Consider the following 19,401-nt stretch of genomic DNA (forward strand, 5'->3'; position numbering starts at 1 on the left):
GATAAGTCTGAAGCAGTTTTACCATAGTGTGACATTTCAGTAATTGTTTACAATATTTTAGGAATTCCGAAATGTGACGTAAGAAATTAATGTAACATATTTTGTTTATTAATTTAGTGCTTTCCTTTATATTTTGAATCATTATCATGATTTAATATACTGCAAAACAAAAGAAATGCAGTACTTGAGAAAATTTTGTTATTTAAGTCATGCACAAAAATTTTACTACTAAATATATATATAGGTACAATCTACTATCTGAAAACATCCTTTGAAGTTAAGTGTTAAAAATTTCATAAAAAGAAAATTGTCTTTTTTAACGCTGTTTTTCTGGTGATGAGTGTTTTCTTATCGTTTATTATGTTATCTAAGATGATCCAAACATAATCTTAAATAGCATTAAATAAAACTTCAAACTTTTCATTTTTGTAATAATCCGATTAAAGTAATTAATCGTCTGGAATTTTCAAATACTGATCTCATGGTTTAAAGCACTTTATCCAAACAATACTTAATCATTTAAAAGCAAAATCATATTAATGTTAAAGCAATGAATTAACATCTTTTATTAACAGCTATATTTTTATTTAATAGAAACTGCTGCAAGACTTCGTTTTTTTCCTTTCAGAATGACCATTATACAACAATTTCAGTAAAATTGCCTTTTTCAACTTATTTTGGTAATTATTAAACGGTTAATAAATTTTTTTAATGTAATTATAGCACTTGAAGAAATTTCATGCATATATTATATTTTAGTCGCAAGAAAATTGATTATATTTGCTACAGTGTAAGCATTAATTATAAAATTCGTCGAACTTTGTTCATTTTGCAAATTATTCATTATTATGCAAATTATTCATTTAGAAGCAATTATTATTTAAAACCATAATAATGGCTTTATTTTAATCAACAAGTTTGCTTATTTTTTTGTTTGAAAATGATTTTACTGCGGTTTGAAATTGTCCTAATCTTAACTGTTAGAATGTTGTTTTAACTAAAACCACATAAAAGAACACTGAAAACAATTTTACGTCTTCTATAAAAATTCTTTTAAATAACAGCTTACATTTTTAAGTTCAGATGTAATTTTCTGAACTCAATCAACAATATATTGCAACAAATCAACAAGTAAATAATTGTAAAAAGTGTGTTTTTTCAAAGTAAATCTTTTTTTCCTCATACACTTAAAGAATGACTTGGTGGAAGAAACAAGTTGTTAGACTCAATTAAATCTTTGGAGGAAGTTGCATTTAATTATTCAAAACAAGCTCTTCCAAGCTTTCTTGTGCTTGGCGAGTTGTTTAATATTTAGATTAGTTCGTAAAAAAATGTTTCTTTAATCGAAAATATGCTTTTATTAGTATTTCTATTTTTAATTAAGTGCAACATTCAAAATTCATTTTAAGATTTCATTTAGCGATTTGAATTCTATATATTTTAATTTCATTCTTTTAAGAAATGATAAAAATAAGGACATACAACGAAATTTATCTAGAAAAAGAAACTATTAAAGCATAAAAGTTTTGTCTTAATATGGGCTTATTCTTTCTATCGCTTAAAGGAACTGAAAATATCGATCGGAAATGTTCCATTTTTTTCCGAACTGATGAAAGATAAATGATTGAAAATGGTTTTAGGACTATTACTTTGTTTTAGATTAAGAATTACAAAGTAAAAAAGGCGCCAATCATTGTATGTTGCTCAGGCTGACATTCGTGTTACTCCGTCAGTTTCTTATTGTTTTAAAAGAAATTAGGTAACTGAAATTCCTCATCCACATTTCATCATTAAACATTTAAAAGTACATTTTACTAAAAGAATTCCGCTGCGGCCTGGTGGTATGGTCTCGGCTTCGGAACCGGAAGGTTTCTGGTTCGAGACTCGATCCCACAGAAGACCCATCATGTAAACCTGTTTGATGCACATTAAATCCGTCGGGACAAATTTGCTCCCACTGGTAGGGCTTGGACATTTGGAGAGGGGGTGCCAGCTCAGATGTCTTTCTCGTCATATGACCATGGTTCAAAATTACGAGTCCGCTCAAAAATGGCTCTAATGTCGCTTTAAAACGGGACTTTAATATAACTAAACTTAACTGCTCCACTAAGAGAGAGAGAAACGATGTAGCAAATTTCTGCAACATAACTGAATTTCTTTTTTCCTTTCTCCTACCTATTTAATGTAGTGCTTAGACAGGACGAAAAGTAGTACCGATTTCGAAATACAAAAAAACACAAATGGCGTTACTTAACAAAATACTTTATCTGCTAAGAAATAAGTATGCAGAGGCTACTTTCTATGTGGAAGTTTGTCATTAAGTTGTATGCACTCCCGACTCGTTTCTCCTGGGAAACGTATCGAAAGGAAAGGCATCAAACTTCTGAGAGAGCGAATCGTCTTTCAGATCTCCAATCTAGAGATCAACAAATATTTGAGACAAAGAACTAAACCCGTCCTTCTAAAAGATGTAAGAATCATTTGAAGGCCATATATATATATATTTTTTCAAAAAGTGTATTTAACGTAATACACAAAAACTTAACTATATTCATCATATCTTTATTGAAATAAGGGAAAAGACAATTTCTATCATTCAATTTAAGCAGCGAAAGATATGAGCTTTCATGTTTTAAGAAAGTTGCTATACATCTAGTTTGTTATTATAATAATGAACATCTAGTTTGTTATTATAATAATGGTTAATTTGAGCAAGGGTATAAAATTTATGGCCAAACAAACGCATGTATGCAACGAAATTTTCAGTAAAAATTTTGCAGCATAATTTTTAAAATTCTTATTTATTTTCCTGAATAGATCAATTTTAGAAAAAATGCATTAAAACAAAAAATACAAAAAAAAAAAATAGTCTTAGAAATGAATCTGAAACAAAATCATCTTAAATTCTTCGAAGAAAGGTTTTCTTTATTTTTTTTAAATATATATCTTCTCAACAGATATAGAATCAGTAAACTTAAATTGTGCGAATGGGGGAATCGAGAAACAGTTTTGTTCAAATACGAAAATAAAATTCAGTGAAATTGAAATATCTGAATTCTATAAATATTTGAATCTCAAATTTGAAAAGATAAAAAAAAGTGGCATATGAAATTGTTTTTATATTTAGTAGTATTTATTATTGTGAATCTCAAATTTAAAAAGACAAAAAAAGTGGCATATAAAAGTGTTTTTATTTCGTAGTATTTATCAGTGTCAATATTACTTTTATGAAATAAATGAAAGAAAATTATGCTTCAGATTGCTGGCATTCGCCTTAGATAAGGTTTGAAATTATTCCTCTAGGGCAAGACATCCTTCAAAAGGCGAAAGACAGCAACAGAGTAGAGATTCTAAGTCTCGTGAAGAAAATATTAACTTTGCAATTATACTTATTTCTTATTTTTTTAATAATTATCTAAATAAACAAATTAATGCTTTTTTTAAACATACCAAATCTATAAAATAGTTTCTCCTAACCCCATTCAGATTTAGGTTAGAAGAAGTTATTTTATACTAGTTATTAATATACTAGTTTTAAAAACTAGTATATTAATTTCTTTATTTAGATAATTATTTTATCTTTTTAGTTTTGTGTGTGTGAAAATTTGCAATTGATTTTAAATTATCTTCCTTGTGAGTTAACGACATGGCATGGCGCCATCAGTCGATAATGAAAATTTTTAATCGATTGTAAAATTTGTACTGAACAGACAGACAGTACTGCATTGCCATCCAGTTCTGAGCTATGTTTGAAGTTTCCAGTTTCTAAATCATTGGGAATTTAGCTTAAAGTCTGTTGTCAGATTTGTACTGAATAGACAGACAAACAGAGCAGAAAGTGAGTTAATTAAAATGTATTAATAATAATTAAGAGAAAATGACTGTATTTTATCAATAGACAAACAGCAGAATGAAAATGGAATCTGGGATGGAATATTACTGCAACAATTTTAATGCTTTCGCTAATTATACAGATATGAATTAAGGAGATTTTACAAAATAATTTATAGACTGATTTTTTTTTACATGGATATTCTCGTACTTAGAAAAAAATTCTTTGAGTGGGAAATAATATTTATAACTGCCTGGAAACTTCCAAAACAACTTAAAAGAATTATTACCTTAATTATAGATTTATCATTATCGTGTTTCCATATTTTTCTGTCATTTATGTATTTTTTCTAGAGAATATTTGACACAACTGCTTTTTATATGTAAAAATGACTTCTTTGTAGTAGAATAGCGAAAACGGGAGTCCGTGTTGAGCCAGAGAAAACTGAAAGCAAACTATTTTTACGTTAACTGTGTTTTAAGCTGACGATTATAACAAGAAAATAAACCGGAAATCAAATGTTAAGTGGCATTAAATAATATAATGGTCATTTTCAATGGTCAATCTAATGGTCAAAATATTTTTGACGTATTTTTCGAATTAGAGAAGAATAATAAATTAAGAAAATTAAATAAAACCAAAAAAAAAAAAATCCAAATAATTTTCGATGCGAGATCAGCTATACAATTTATATTGGAATATCGATCTATATATAGTCTATATTAGAATTATAATCTATATATTAATCTTACTTTAAATTCGATTTCTATATCAAGGTTAATATCCTACATTATAAGATGAGAAGCACTACTGCTTGTATATCACCTGATTATTAGCTTAAATATTCTTAAAAATAAATGACAATGACAAACAAGAAATAAATCAATGGAATCGATTCATATTCTCTTGATTCAAATTCAAGTTTGTTGATGAATTTATAAATATTTGAATTTGAAAAATATTTAATGAAATTTGCTTAAATGGCTTTCAAACTGCCATTTTTATAAGTTAGATAAGGATAATGTACACTTATGTGTTGGGAAAAAAATGCCCCATTTCGAATGATAATTGAAAGAAAAGAAAAACAAGAAATATATATTTGTTGACTAATTGTTTTAATTTATTAATATTTTAAAATTAATAAATAATGTAAATATTAATTGATTGGTTTCAAACCAAGGTTGAAAAATTTTTAAAAAGGACAAAAACGAAACTCGTGTGAAATCTGCGAAAGAAAAACTATTTTTACATTTGAAATCCATTTTCAGCATTAATGTAACTAAATGGCTAATTAATTTATGTCGTAATGTGAAATACTATCACTTCTCTATAAATGTTATTTCATCAGTTTTAGAATCATTATATTTAACTTGAAATTACTAAAACTCTGTATATTAAAAATTATTTTAATGTAGTTAATTCCAAAAAATATTTATCTTAAATTTATCAGCAAAAATTGAAACATTTTTTTTATTAATATTGATCTCGCCGATTCTAAAGCTGATTGACTGATTCTCTAATGAACTGGATGCAAACATATCCCTGCTACCTGACAACTACAGACACGTTCGTTTTAATAAGCGAAACAAAGCTACTCGTTTCGTGCTGGTAACATGTAATAAACAACGTCACGCTGGAATGCCCTGAAGAATTCCGTTGTTTCGGACTAGAGTCTCGTAACAAGCACTCACGGGAAAGGTAATTTATTGCGTAGAACTAGTATCGGAATAAAATGATACAACGCACTTACTAGCGAATGTCCTAGTAGTCAAAATGTATTTTAGATCTAAGCTCCAACAGAATCTCTGTTAAAGAAGTATAAACGCTCCTCTCGCAGCAGATAGGTAGTTATGTTTCAAAAGAAATGTTTTTAAACTTTCAAATTCGTACAATCTTTATTTTTCGATATACTTAAATTTTTATAAAAATGAAAATCAAAAATTCCCATAAAATTTAAAAATATATTTGCTAAAACTTTTCGAGCTCCTGTATTTTCTGACGCTATTTGTAAGTTGTTACTTAAATTTACTGTAAAATTTCTAAGAGCTTACAATTTAACAGTCTAAAGCTATAAGTCAGAAAGATGATTCCTTCATTTAATTAAAGAAACGACTATAAATAATTTTAGCACCTTAATATAAAAAAAAGTACTTTGATTTTATAAAAAACACCTTCTAATGTTTTTTGAAAATATTGTATGTACTATATTCATATAATATTCATTTGTCTTATACTAGTAACAATCACTTTATATTCCCGAAAAAATTCAAATAAAATTACTCCAGTTTTGTTTAAAATTTAATAACAGAATTATAAATTAAAATAACTTTAACATTATGTATAATTCTAAACACTTAGTAGATATGCCAGTCTAAATGCTTTTTTATCGTATTAACAATATATTAGATATGATTTAATATTTCTTAACTTTGTCTCATCTTCCATCACTCAATTATCTCTCTTATTAATCTGTTTCCTTGCAGTAAGATCTTCTTTATAAATGATGTTCTTGAATATTCAAATCTAAACTAAACTCTAAAATCAAATTAAAAACAATAATAATTCTCTAATAGAAAATTGCAAAATTAAAAACCAATACAAACTCCAGGTGGTCCGTGAAATGAAAATATGACCAAGCATAAATAAATTGGGCAAATAAAAAAACACCAAGAAAAAAAAAGGGGGACATAAGAGTTAAAAAATAATCGATGCATAACAGTTACTACGTAAATGCGCTCAAATAAATGAAGAAATTGGATCTAGAACAGTAAGAATATTAAAAAAATAATATATATAATGGCTTTCCACACATTCTTCATTTTGATAAGAATCAGCTACTGATTTTTCGCGTGATGTTGAACTCGTAGAGTGAGGTACTAGTTCCTGTGTTGTTCTTATTATTTAATCATAGTTAATTTTTTCTTCAATATTTAATGAATCTCTTTAAACCGAGTTTGCTATTAGTGATTGATAATTCCCAGATAATTTAGCAGGCCATATGGAAATACCTATAGTTGGTAGTAACTGGGAAGGAACCTACATCTGCAATTTCTGATATATTGAGCATTTCCTTCCAGACTATTCAGAAGAGAAACCTGTAAGAGATAAAAATTAAAGTTGAGGATTCAAATATATAATTACAATTACAGATATTCAGTGTAAACCTAATAAGTAAGTAGTAAATATAATAAAAATAATAGTAAAATAATAGCAATAATAATAATAATATAATATAATATAATAGAAATAATAATATGGTAAATATAAAAGAAATTTACATTTTAATATCAAGCTTATCAAATGGGGTATAAGATTAATATTTTTAAAATTTTAATTTATTCCCTTGGAGAAACTTACTGCTATTTAATCAAAGCTTATAAACAGGAAAAAAAATATTAACCTACGATAAGTTTGAAAATATAGATGAAATTTATTTGGTTTATTAAGATCCAAAATGATGCTCATATCTAAGTATATTTTAACGGATATTTTAGTTTAGCATTAAACTTAATGAAAACCATATGCGTTGATTACTGGCAATGTGCGAAAACGAATTTGCGAATAACTGTTAATAATTTTTATTCACTTACCAACTTCTTAAAGTCAAAATGTGACAGAAGTCACTAAATTTAATTCGGTTGAATTAAGTGATTTTCAATAAAACAATCAGATTTACAATATGAAATAAAATCAGCTGCTACTCACATGTCGATGTGTCATATCAGTTGAATTTTCAAACCACTTTTTATCTTTGCTGAAAATGCAAGGCCAAGTTGTTACACCCCATTGCAAGAGAACGAGCAGATAAATATTAGTAAGAGAAATTGCATTAGCTGAGCAACGAAGACAGGATTTTATTTGCTCGCACTTTGCGGGTTGATCAGGTTTCTTTATTTTGGATATTAACTTTATTAAAAACTCGTTTTCCTTTGGAAATAGATTACAGAAAAACCAAATCATCAGAAAGTTCTGCAGTTGATTTTCCCGTTTCCAGGGCATTTTGAGTTTAGAATCGTATTGCAATTAACCTAGTATATTTTGAACCTCAATCAGTTGGCCGATTAGGCTAAAGAGTTGACGGCGTTGTACAGTTTCAGTGGTAAGATCCCATACTACTTACTCGTTCTTTTTTTATTATCGTGTACAAATATACGGATGAACAGACAGTATTAGACAGATTTAGTCCAAAATTAGACAAATGTCCACAATTTTAATGTTATGTACCAAAATTAAATCATTTAACCTCTTATGGTTTTGAGTAATCGCATTCAGATATGTACAGATAAACATGTCAACAGGCAGTGGATCTCTTACAGGATTAACACAAAACTTCTATTCTGGTAATATAACTATAAAATTATACGCTAAATCTTATAATCCTGTTGAATTTTTGAGTTGTTGAATTCACTCTCTTATGATCGAACAAATAGACATATTTCTCCCAGGTTTCACCTCGTAATTTGATAGAAATCTATCATTTTTGTGCAAAGATGGCAAGTCATCGTGCAGTTCGTTCTATTTTTGTGTAATAGTGCCTATAGATTTTCCAGAATCTTAAGAGATCTAAAACATGAAAATTCATCAAATTTAAGTGGTCTAATTTTTGAAGATTAAAATATTTTTTTTTATTTACTTCGTATAGACAAGATGTAGACAAATAAGAGCACGATACTTTACACTTTTGTATTAGTGTACTTTAATAACAAAATAAATAAGTAAATAAAAGAATAATAGATTTTTGTGATTAAATTAAATGAGATGTTATTATCAATAAAAAACGAAATTTACTCAGAAAATTTTAATTTTCAAATAAAATAATTCAGAATCAAACTAAGTTGTACAAATGGTGCTTATCTTCTTTCTACTTTCTGACACCTAATTATATAACCAGGAAGGATTTCAAGGCCAAAATTGCATTTAACAATATTTTGAAAAGAAGCCAGGTGCAGAGTGAACAAAAGTTTGTTACTGTAACAGATTTTAGTTTTGCAAAAACATTCATTAACCTGTTCCTCTCAATGACAAAAAATGAAACTAAGTTTGGGGATTATTATGGTATTGAAAAGGATAATTATTTATATTTTTGTAGCAATTTTTCCTTTTTAGCTGTCCTTTTGATATAAAACAGTCAGATATCTGGACATTTTTGTCAAAGTTTTTCATCCTATTCAATAATTTTAAAAACACATTTCTGACAAGCATATTGGATATTTTTGTTGTCACATGTAAGTAAAAATTTGTATTCAGTATATCAATATCATATAAAGGTTAAAAAAAATTTAAAATGTTGTAAAATTTTGCGTCTGAAATTAATAACAAAAACTAATTTTAAAATCTATTTAATACAATAGAAATATTTTCAATTAACTCTTTTTCTTTTTTATAAAGGGAAAAATATTCCGCATCCATCTTCTTTAAATTTATTAATAAAGATTTTATAGATAAAAAGAGAGGACAAATAAAAAAGTTTTCGGTTTGAATTTTAGCCGAAATTTCCATAGAATATTCCTTGAAACCTTAACATGAGTTATTGAAGAAATTAAATACGCTTTTGCCCTCCAATTCCTGAAAAGTAGACGCAAATAACATCGTCATAAAATTATGTATTAGAAGTTATAACACTGTTATAATACTCAAAGTATGGAACATATATTTAGAAACAGTCTCAATTTTTTAACAAAATAACTTCAGTTAAGTTCAAGAAATTTAGATAACAAAGAGTAGTTTGATACTTATATAGTAGTAGTCGAAATTGTGGAAATCTTTTGGAAAAAGCGTATTTTCGGATTGGCGGATCATAGCAGCAATTATGTGAAGAGAAAAATCAGGTAATGTATGATTTTTAAAATAATTTAATCAAGAATTTAAAAAAAATAATTTTTACAATGAATATTTTTACTGCAACATCAGTTACAAAGAAGAAAATGAAGCATAGTAATGATGGCATAAGTAAAACTTCTCATTTATGGTAGTTAGTATTTAAGTGGGTAACCTATAGCATCAATTACGACTTAGCAGTGCCGTCCCATGGAGTTCAACGTTTTTAGTTGCTCAGCTTTATAATATATCGTGAATAAATTGTTTCTTCAATTAATTGGATTTTATTGCTGGTTGCTTCTGTATAGCAAGTCTCTTTAACCTGCTCCATTGCTTTTCATTGGATTAAGTAAGGCCTAGGCTGTTACCAAACCATTCCAATGATACTTGGATTATCATATAGTGCCTATTCAAGATAAAAGAGAAGTGTGGCGTCTTCTTTTTGTCCCGCTATTCAGGATCATTTAACGTCATGTAATTAGTGCAGCGGCCTCTTTTAAAACTGAAGATGAAGGTGGGATCAGATAAGTGGAGAGCCCTAGATAGCTTTATTGAATATTCAATCCTTCCAAAAGTGGGTGTTAGCATTTTGTGAATATGGAAATCAGGCAGAATGTAATACTTATTTGTATATGACTGTGTGTATGCTCATTATGTTCTCTAACTGGACATTCACCGAGAGAATCAGAAAGATGACAGAGCATGGAAGTCAGTGTCTCTGCTATGTAGATGGGTTAAAAATCGAGTGCCATGGAGCGATCGGGATTAAATGGCCTTGGTCAAGCTTCCTTGGACATCTAAATAGTTCCCGAGGAAACTGACTTAAATAAGATATGCATGAGTAGAGCTTTCCTCTGAGAGGACTTTAAGAAAGGCGAGAATCTAATGCATAATTTTGCTTCGTTTGATAGTTTTTCATCGGATAGCAAAATTGCAGGAAGCAATTTGTTGTTGAAGTGGACGTTGGTTTACTGTTTTTGCTTAACTTTGGTGAAGAGTATAGCCGAAAAACAGACCATCTAACTTTTTTCTTCAACAATGCCACGCCTTAACTCCTATGTCACTATTGGTCTAAGAAATAAATCGAATAAGCAATTTTTAATTCTTAAATGGTTTGTTAATGATCAATAAATATTCTAAGACGGTATTTCATAAACCAGAAGAAAAAAAAATGCGAATGGGAAGAGGAATGTTATTTACATTCTTAAGTAAAAAAAAAAAACTTTCGTTAGATGAATTTTTGAATTTTAAGTGCACGCAGAATAAATATTAGGTTTCCGTGATCGGATTTTAGTGACTAAATGTTCTAAGCTTGAATGGTTGTTTATTTTTCTACTGAAAAGATTAAATTGCATTTCATTTTTTACTTGAAATACTATATTAGAATACAGTATTTATATTGTCTGAAACTAATTTTAAAATATATTAAGTTTCTTCTTATATACTGGGTGAATAATTAAAACTTTTTTTTTCCAATTTATTTTTCTCTGTTATTTTAAAATAATTGGATGTAATCTTAGTAATATATAAAAATAAAAATATACTAAAATACGCCTTTATTACTACTGTATTAAAAAAAAAAAATATTATTTTATCAGTAGTCGAAGTGGAAGTCGAAACAAAAGCGTGCTATAACGATGAAAATATTTTAATTAAACTGATATTTTAATCTCATCTGGGAAATATTTTTAATTTTTAATCATGATTATGATTTTTTTCTCATTCTAATATTCATTGTGCTTCAATTTCTGTGTCGTATTGTTTTCAGTGCTTCAGATTTTTTTATGATCCTTTCAATCTCTAAATTTTTCATATAAAAATTATTTTCGACTTTTCAGTCAGCTATTAAAAAATTGCCTTAAATTTTTTAATTACTTCCTTTTTTTAGTCCTTAATATGTTTCCTATAGAATCTTAAAATCCATCGGAACTGAAGCTCGTTACGGAAATGACAGGGAAAAAAGTAATTTTTCTCAAATTTATCACCAGAGTGCCATTCTCAAAAGTAATAAATATGTAATTAAAGCTAATCGATTCATTAATAATTAAGCCATGAATATATTAAAAATTTTACTTCTGAATATATTTAAAAAAATCGGGAATACACAGCTGTACAAAATTTCGGGACTCATTTTTTTAGTACATAGGGTGAAGAGAGCAAAATTAGATTACAAAATTCCATTTCTACAATATGAAACAAACCAATTAAAATAAATTCTTGTACAAACAGAAGCTCAAAATACAAATGAAAAAGTGTAAAATTATTTTTTAAACAAATTATTAAATTCAATTTTTTTACAAATTAATTTGTTAAAAAATCTCCCTCTTGGGAAAAATATTTAAATTAGTAAATATGAAAACGGAATTACTTAAATTATTGTTATTTTTTAGGCTATGAATGAAAATATAGTTTTTTATGCATGCATGCATGTATGCTAGTATAAACATAATGAAATACCAAATCCTTAAATATTCTAAAGTGTTAAATTCTTAAATAATTTTTAGAACATAGAGAATTACAAATGAAAATGAGTAGAAACCCAAATAAATTTTCGGAGATAAAAACTATGCACATGGATAAAAACTTAATAATATAAAAGCAAAAATGAAATCTACGATCGCAAATTTCACGTTATCATGTAAGAACATTATTTTTTAAGTTATTATTTGTCTTAATTTATTTAAGTCATTAACCAGTTTAAACCGGTTTGAAACAATCACGAGGCTTCTCTAATCAGTCTCTCTCGCTCTCTCCCTCTTCATATATATATATAATATGCTATTTTCAAATGAGAAACTATTTACCAATAAATTCTTAAACATACTAATTTATATACAATTTTTATGAAAATGAAAACAATATTTTTGTGAACATAAATTGCTATTTTCTGATTTCTCAGATCATAAAACATTTTCCATCATAAAGGATTAATCTTAGAACAGGAGTCAAATCCTTCAATGTTTTCCACTTAAGAATGAATGAAGTGATATTTCCCCACCGGGGGAAAGAGAAAATACTTTTTATCAAAACTGTTATTAAACGCGAGTGGAATTTTTTGAACATATTATAAAAATTAAATTATTTAATTTCCTCCGAAAAAAATTACATTCTATGACGATAACAGCTATGATGTCATAGTTCTACGTCAACCTTTTAAAAACGCATCTGCTGTCAAAGAAGCATACATAGTAATAAAGCAATACTGGTAAAAGCAGGGCAACCTTTTAAAAACGCATATGCTTTCAAAGAAGCATACATAATAATAATGCAATACTGGTAAAAGCAGGGCAACCTTTTAAAAACGCATCTGCTTTCAAAGAAGCATACATAATAATAATGCAATACTGGTAAAAGCAGGAAAAAAAATATATGCGATTAAAAGATGATGATGAATATTGCCATTTATGCTTTATTCATTGCCTATGTGATTTCTATCTTCAATTATTCATTGAATACGCGATTTCGAGCTTCAAAACTCCCTAACCAAAACAATATCATGTTCTCACATGGTAATAAAAAATAAATTAATTATATTAAAATAATAAAATTTGCATACATATGGAACTATAACTTTTCATATGAAAATCACATAAGCTCAAAACTTAATTTTACTAAATATCTTTAGAAAATGGCACAAATTCGAAATCTTAGAGCCACTAAAAATACCATTTAACATTATTTCATTCTCTGGAATCAAAATTGAAAGCTATAACAATTCTAAAAGTACATAACAGAACATAGCAATTATAATTAATAGCATAGAATATTTGTTTTAGAGAAATATGCACATAAAATAGAGTAAAGATAAAGACTTTTGATTGTTTTATTCATATAAAAAAACGAATTCTTATTAAATTCTGAAGTTAAATTTTATGTTTCATGAATAGAAAAGAGAATAAGTTCTTTTAACTTGAAAACGACTTTCTCTAGTTTGAATGCAGCCATGAAAATAAACTGATATATAATGGAAAAATTATCCTAAAAAATTATCATAAAAGCAGACAATAGTCTAGTAAAGAGAGTTTTTTTCATAATAATTCCGATTTATAAACAAAAGAAATAAAACGTTAAGATTCGATCTCAAATTTTGCATTTTTTTAAATATATGAATAAACTTTTATAAATTTCAGTTTAAATTGTCAAAAGAGAATATATTTTGCTGATAAAAATCAAAGGTAAAATTTTATTTATAAAATATCTTTTATTCAAACATTTGAAGTGAAATCAAACTGCAAAATAAAAGGAAGATCTAAGAAAACTTTCCTTTTATCAACTTATTGATGAAAGCAAAACAAATATTTATATTAAAGCATAAACTATTTTCGAGTTCCGTTAAGAGTTTATCAACCGGAAATAACTTTTTTCAAAATAGGCAACAATGGAATAAAGGAGATTGATAAAGGGAGACAACATTGGAAAATGTTTTTTTTTTTTTATTTATTTAAAACATTTCTAGCAAGATCTCATAAATATTTCGAGAAACAATGTTAAATTCTAATACAGATCTGAGAATGTATCGAATTTTGATCCTATTTTCGTACATCATATACTTTTCAATAGTTAATTAAATCAAGAATTCTATCTGAAGAAGGGAAATGTTTTCTCTGATCAGCGAAATGAAATTTTAAATATTTCAATGAATGATAAGCAAACACCTTCAAAGGGTTTGAAAGACAAAAATCGAATTGGGTTCTCAAAGGAAGACGAGGCCCACTTTTAGTGTTTCTATTTGACATTCGAAATCACAGAGGTACTGCAGGCAGACATATACGAAATATCTTGCTTTGAAGTTAATTTAATTGGAGGGCCTAACATTGGGAAGAGAAAAGAGAATTTTTTTTTTCTCCTTCATCACTTTGCATCGAAGGAATACGAGGTTCAGATGATTATTTTTTCTTCTTCACTGCATAAAATAAATTTCAATTTAAGGTTTAAAAAAAATAGAAGCAATAAAATTGCGCTCTGATTCTCCAAGAAATTTTCGTCTTTTAATTGAGATCCTAGACTTTTTTCTAATTGGAAAATGTTGCTATACATATTTCTGTAAAACGATTTGATTTATTCTGTGTGTTTCAAAAAAGAGTGACTAAATTTTCAAATGATTTGTGTGCAATGATTGTCGAATGATGTGGGAGTATAATTTTTTTATCATCGTGAATTATAATATTATGTGCACATAATAATATAAAATTCAAATTAAATATAGCAGCGAAACGAAAATTAAAAATATTCTTGCAATTTCCATAAAAATAAAAGGTATAAGGAGTCAATAATATAAAAAAATCCTTAATAATAGCATTGGGATCTTTGCTCTTTAACTTTGACAAAAATCTTTTATAAGCATAGGAATAAGTAGATTGTTCTGTGTCGATAAAGTTGGCTTAGAAAAGATAATTATGTTTGTATGAAGAAACATCTATTATCTTTAACTATAGAATAGTATGGCATGACTGATAATGCTGATACTATTTTTAATACATTTGTTTTAATTTGGAAACATACTGAATTGAATAGAGGAACATAAAACGGACTCTGTAAAATAGCTTCCAACGTTAGTTAATATCCACTTCCCCTGTAAGATATTGTTTTAATAGATCAATCGAATGATTTTATATTACATACATTTTTTAAAAAAAAAATTGATTGTATTATTTGTAAGTTGGTCTCAGAAGGAAAATTATAACTTGTATGAGATGCTAGCGATCTCAAATAAAAAGAATACAAATAGCAATGTAATTCCATTTTAAGTGTCAATTTTTGCTTCTTAATATTTAAAATATTTATTATGGTAATTTCGTTAAGATTAAAGCAGAATAAAATTTTTGTTGGAAAAGTGCGTTCGTAATTTCATTTACTTTAAACAAAACTTTTGATATTTGAATTCATAATTTGATTCAATTTAAATTATTTCAAATTCAGATTATGCAAGCTCTGAAGTATTTTTCTTGTATGCATATACTTTAAATAAAAAAAAATAATTGTAAAGAGGGTATTTTCTAAATACGAGTCGTTTTTAAATGTTTCTACATTTTCGGTTAAACGAATTACTCAAGAGATTATTTTTGGAAGGATAGTATGGTCATTTTCCAGTTTTTTTTTTATTCTTTATAAACTTTATGTAAATCGTGATATATTTTGGTTAAAATTGTACTTGGTATCATCAAAAATGATCAATGAAAATATTTATCCATGTGGAGAAAATTTATTTAAAGTACATTCTTTTAATAGCTTTTACTATTTTTAATCAAAACATTTTTTGCTAAGTATTACATAGAATTTTCTGTTAATTTGGTCATATTATAAATATTTTTCTCAAATTTACTGTTAACTACAGGAATAGATCCAAAAAATATCTTGAAAATTGTATATTGGATGAAATTGGATAAATTAAGGTCTTTTTTTTTTCTTTCTTTTTTTTATACAACTTTTTTGTACTGTCGGAAACATTTCAGGAGGAGAAAAAAAATTAAGGCATGCAAAAAAGTATTTAATCAAGTATTTTATGTTTTGCGTGATAATTTATATCAATGAATGTATTAAGTGAAACATTACATTGAAATATTATAAATTTTAATATTCTTTATCGAATATAAATTATTTTAGTTCTAATAATTCCTTTTAAACGAGCGGAAACTGTTTAGTGCATTAAGAACTGACATATTAGATTTGTTGCATAATATAAATTTTATACAGTCGATAAAACATTCAATACACAATAAATGCCGTATAGTTTGAAATATCACAAATACGTCACACATTTGTCGTATGAATGGAAAAAATGTAGTGAAATAATTTCGTTCACATTTTATTTTCATTCTGTCATTCTCAAATTCAGAATAAATATATTATTTTCTTTGTATAAAAATTGTTCAGCTTTCTTTGTTGTTAATTTACATTCATTCTTTTTAGAAATCACCTTTTAAATAAGAGATAAAAATTTCATGCAATAATGAAAGGGGTTTAAATCAATTGATTTAACTTTTTCGATGAAAAATGAAGATCTATAAAAATTTTATGGAGCTATTAAGAAGAAATTAATATCAAATTAATCAAATCAAATTAATATCAAAAGAACTTACTGTATATTTTTGCGGGTTTTTTATAGAAGTCTGAAAAATTCGGCACTTCAGTATTGTTTTGTTAAATTCAGAATATTACGAAAGCAATGAATATCATGAAGGTGTTAAATCAATATTTTTAATCGCGCTACTTTATAAATTTCTATTCCGAATAATCCTAGAAAGAACTGCTCAGAAAATATTAATAAGAAATAAGAACATATAAACCACAAAGGAGAAAGTCTGCTCTTTTCCTTCCAGAAACTATTAATTTAAATGTTTTCATCATATAAAGAATTTAAATGCATGTTGCCATTCTTGTAATAATGATTCGAAATTTTATGAAAGTTCTTTTAAATCTTTTTAATTTTATATTTATCTTGAGTATAAAACAGAAGAATAAGAAAATAAAAATTATAAGCGGAAAGAAATCGTTTTCAATAGTATCTGAAGAGCGATATTGATTGTTCAATTTTCTCAAAACGGATACTAGGAAATGAATTCTTCGGTAGAAATTCTTCGTTTTCGGAAACAACTGGATTTAGCTACGTATCTTGATGATATGAAAATTCAAATTGATTTATATTTAAATTATTCTGTGCCATTAGGAATGAAAACAAATTCTAAAAATGCTCAAAACTCTTCAATTCTCTCCAGTTCTTATACAAACGATTTTTAAGATATAAATCTCACAAACTTGAGATTTGAATTCATTTTACTGATTAAAAAAGAATTCAATTGCATAATGCAAATCATTTATTACCCGTTGTTGAGAAATAAAGGTTTATTTCCTTTTTTTTCTATTTGAAGACGCGTAGCTATACTTTCGAATTAAATGAAACCATTATATGTTCCAAATATTTTACTTTAACTAAGTTGTGAGCAAATGAAAAAAACATGCATACTTTATCGTTTATTCATTTCACGCTATCATTGATCATAAATACGTTGAATATTTAGATGCTGATTGATATCACAGTAATCGTTGAAAGGTTTATTCGAATTGGAAAAATTTATAAGCAATTTCAAAATCCCAAAGAAATTGATTTCTACTTTACATTTGATTTGCATTACCTAAATTTCTTTTCTCATTCAAATATGCTGCATACGGTTGATATTAATAAATGAAGAGCTTAGTCTGTAATAATCTTTTATAAGATAAAATGACTAATTTGAATGTAATAAGTTATATATTTTAAAAACATTATTGTTTTTTATGTTTATTTAACGGGACCACTTAAGACTATTTAATGTTAATAGAGTTTCAGTTGAAAACTTCCTGTACTTGTAGTTAGTAGAATATCACAAAGTGGCTGTGAAGACGGATTTGAATTGAAATAAAACGCTATGTGTTAATGATATAATATCAATTGGTCGTTTTTGAATATTTAAGTATTTTTTTTTCAAAACACACAGATTTTTTTAACATACTGATTTTTCTTATAAAAGCTGTTGGTGTATCACAAAATGATCCATATTTTGACAGCTGAAATGTAACTAACCCTCAAGATTCCATAAATATAAAATTTCTTAATTTGATTTTTCTACCTGAAACAATAAATGCGCAAGAAATTGCCAATTCAGTATAAAAATATTTACTCTGTTTAATCTTAAAAATGTAGAGTGCTTAATAAATTCATATAAACTCCAAAAATTCATAAAAATAAATACAATACTCGGAAAAATTTAGATTGGCGCGAATATGAGCAGAGGAACTTGCAATTTTTTTTCATTTCATAAAAGAATTGTTCTAAAAGTAGCCGAAAGAGGGCGCTTACATGTCATACTGAGAAGTTTAATACAATTCAGACAAAATGACTCTGTAACATGAACTGTACATTTTTTTTAAAGTAAAAGATGTTCAAATGACTACTACCAAGAGGTATTAGGCAAGTAAGGCGCGTCACAACGTCCATTCAAAAGGGTGTAACATATCAGCATCGGTGCCACAGACAGTCCGTCAAATAGCATTTTTTAATAATGCCAAGACGCAGTAGAGTTTCGATTAAGATGAAAGTGTGCGCACGAATATGTTTAACATGTGTTACTTTAATCAAAAATTTATCGAAGTCAGGTATTGATGATTGTTAGGGCCACTTATATTATACAACCTCGACTTATCACTTGATCTTAGGTAAAAATATTTCACAGGAGAATCTTGATATCACGTACAAAGTAGGACAGGTTACCTTCTTACATGAAGGTTCGTATTCCACTTGAATATATCGATCTGAATTAATGCTGTCCCTCCTAATAATGTTCTCAGAGTTGGTTTTTTAACAGTTTTCCTTTCATTAATTTCTTATGTAAAGAAATATTTCCATGTGATTTTTGACAGTTTCATATGATTGATGATTTCTGAAATCGAAAAACATCGTTTTTAGTGACATTAAGTATTGACTAAAATGCACCAGCTCACTCACTAATTTATTATTTAAAGTAATTTAAATCATTGCTTTTTAAAGATCGTCAATCCTTTTCTGGTAACCTTGTATTTGTGAGCCTGTGTAAAAATATACATACAAAAAATAAACTAAATATTGAACGGAGAGCTCGAAAGAGAAAAAAGAAAACTAAACTGGGCTATCTCGTTATTACATCAACGAAAAAGTGCCTGTTCGCACTTTGTTGTTGCAAAAAAAGTATTTGTTAGAAATTATTATTTTACTACTTTCAATAGATAGTTATTTTCAA

At 27.1% G+C, this 19,401-nt stretch overlaps 1 protein-coding gene across 4 annotated transcripts in view; it reads left to right on the plus strand.

Moving 5' to 3' along the window:
• Positions 1–19,401, plus strand: part of LOC129971164 (uncharacterized) — a 95,755-nt gene that overhangs the window by 13,992 nt on the left and 62,362 nt on the right. The window contains exon 1 of one of the 4 annotated variants that reach the window (XM_056084703.1): positions 7,910–7,931. The exons of the other annotated variants lie outside the window; for them this stretch is intronic. The gene's annotated coding sequence lies outside the window, so the exon portion shown is untranslated. Of the gene's footprint in view, positions 1–7,909; positions 7,932–19,401 lie in introns of those variants that run through there. 4 annotated transcript variants of the gene reach the window in all.

The sequence above is a fragment of the Argiope bruennichi genome, chromosome 1, assembly GCF_947563725.1.
Source record: "Argiope bruennichi chromosome 1, qqArgBrue1.1, whole genome shotgun sequence".
Lineage (NCBI taxonomy): Eukaryota > Metazoa > Arthropoda > Arachnida > Araneae > Araneidae > Argiope > Argiope bruennichi.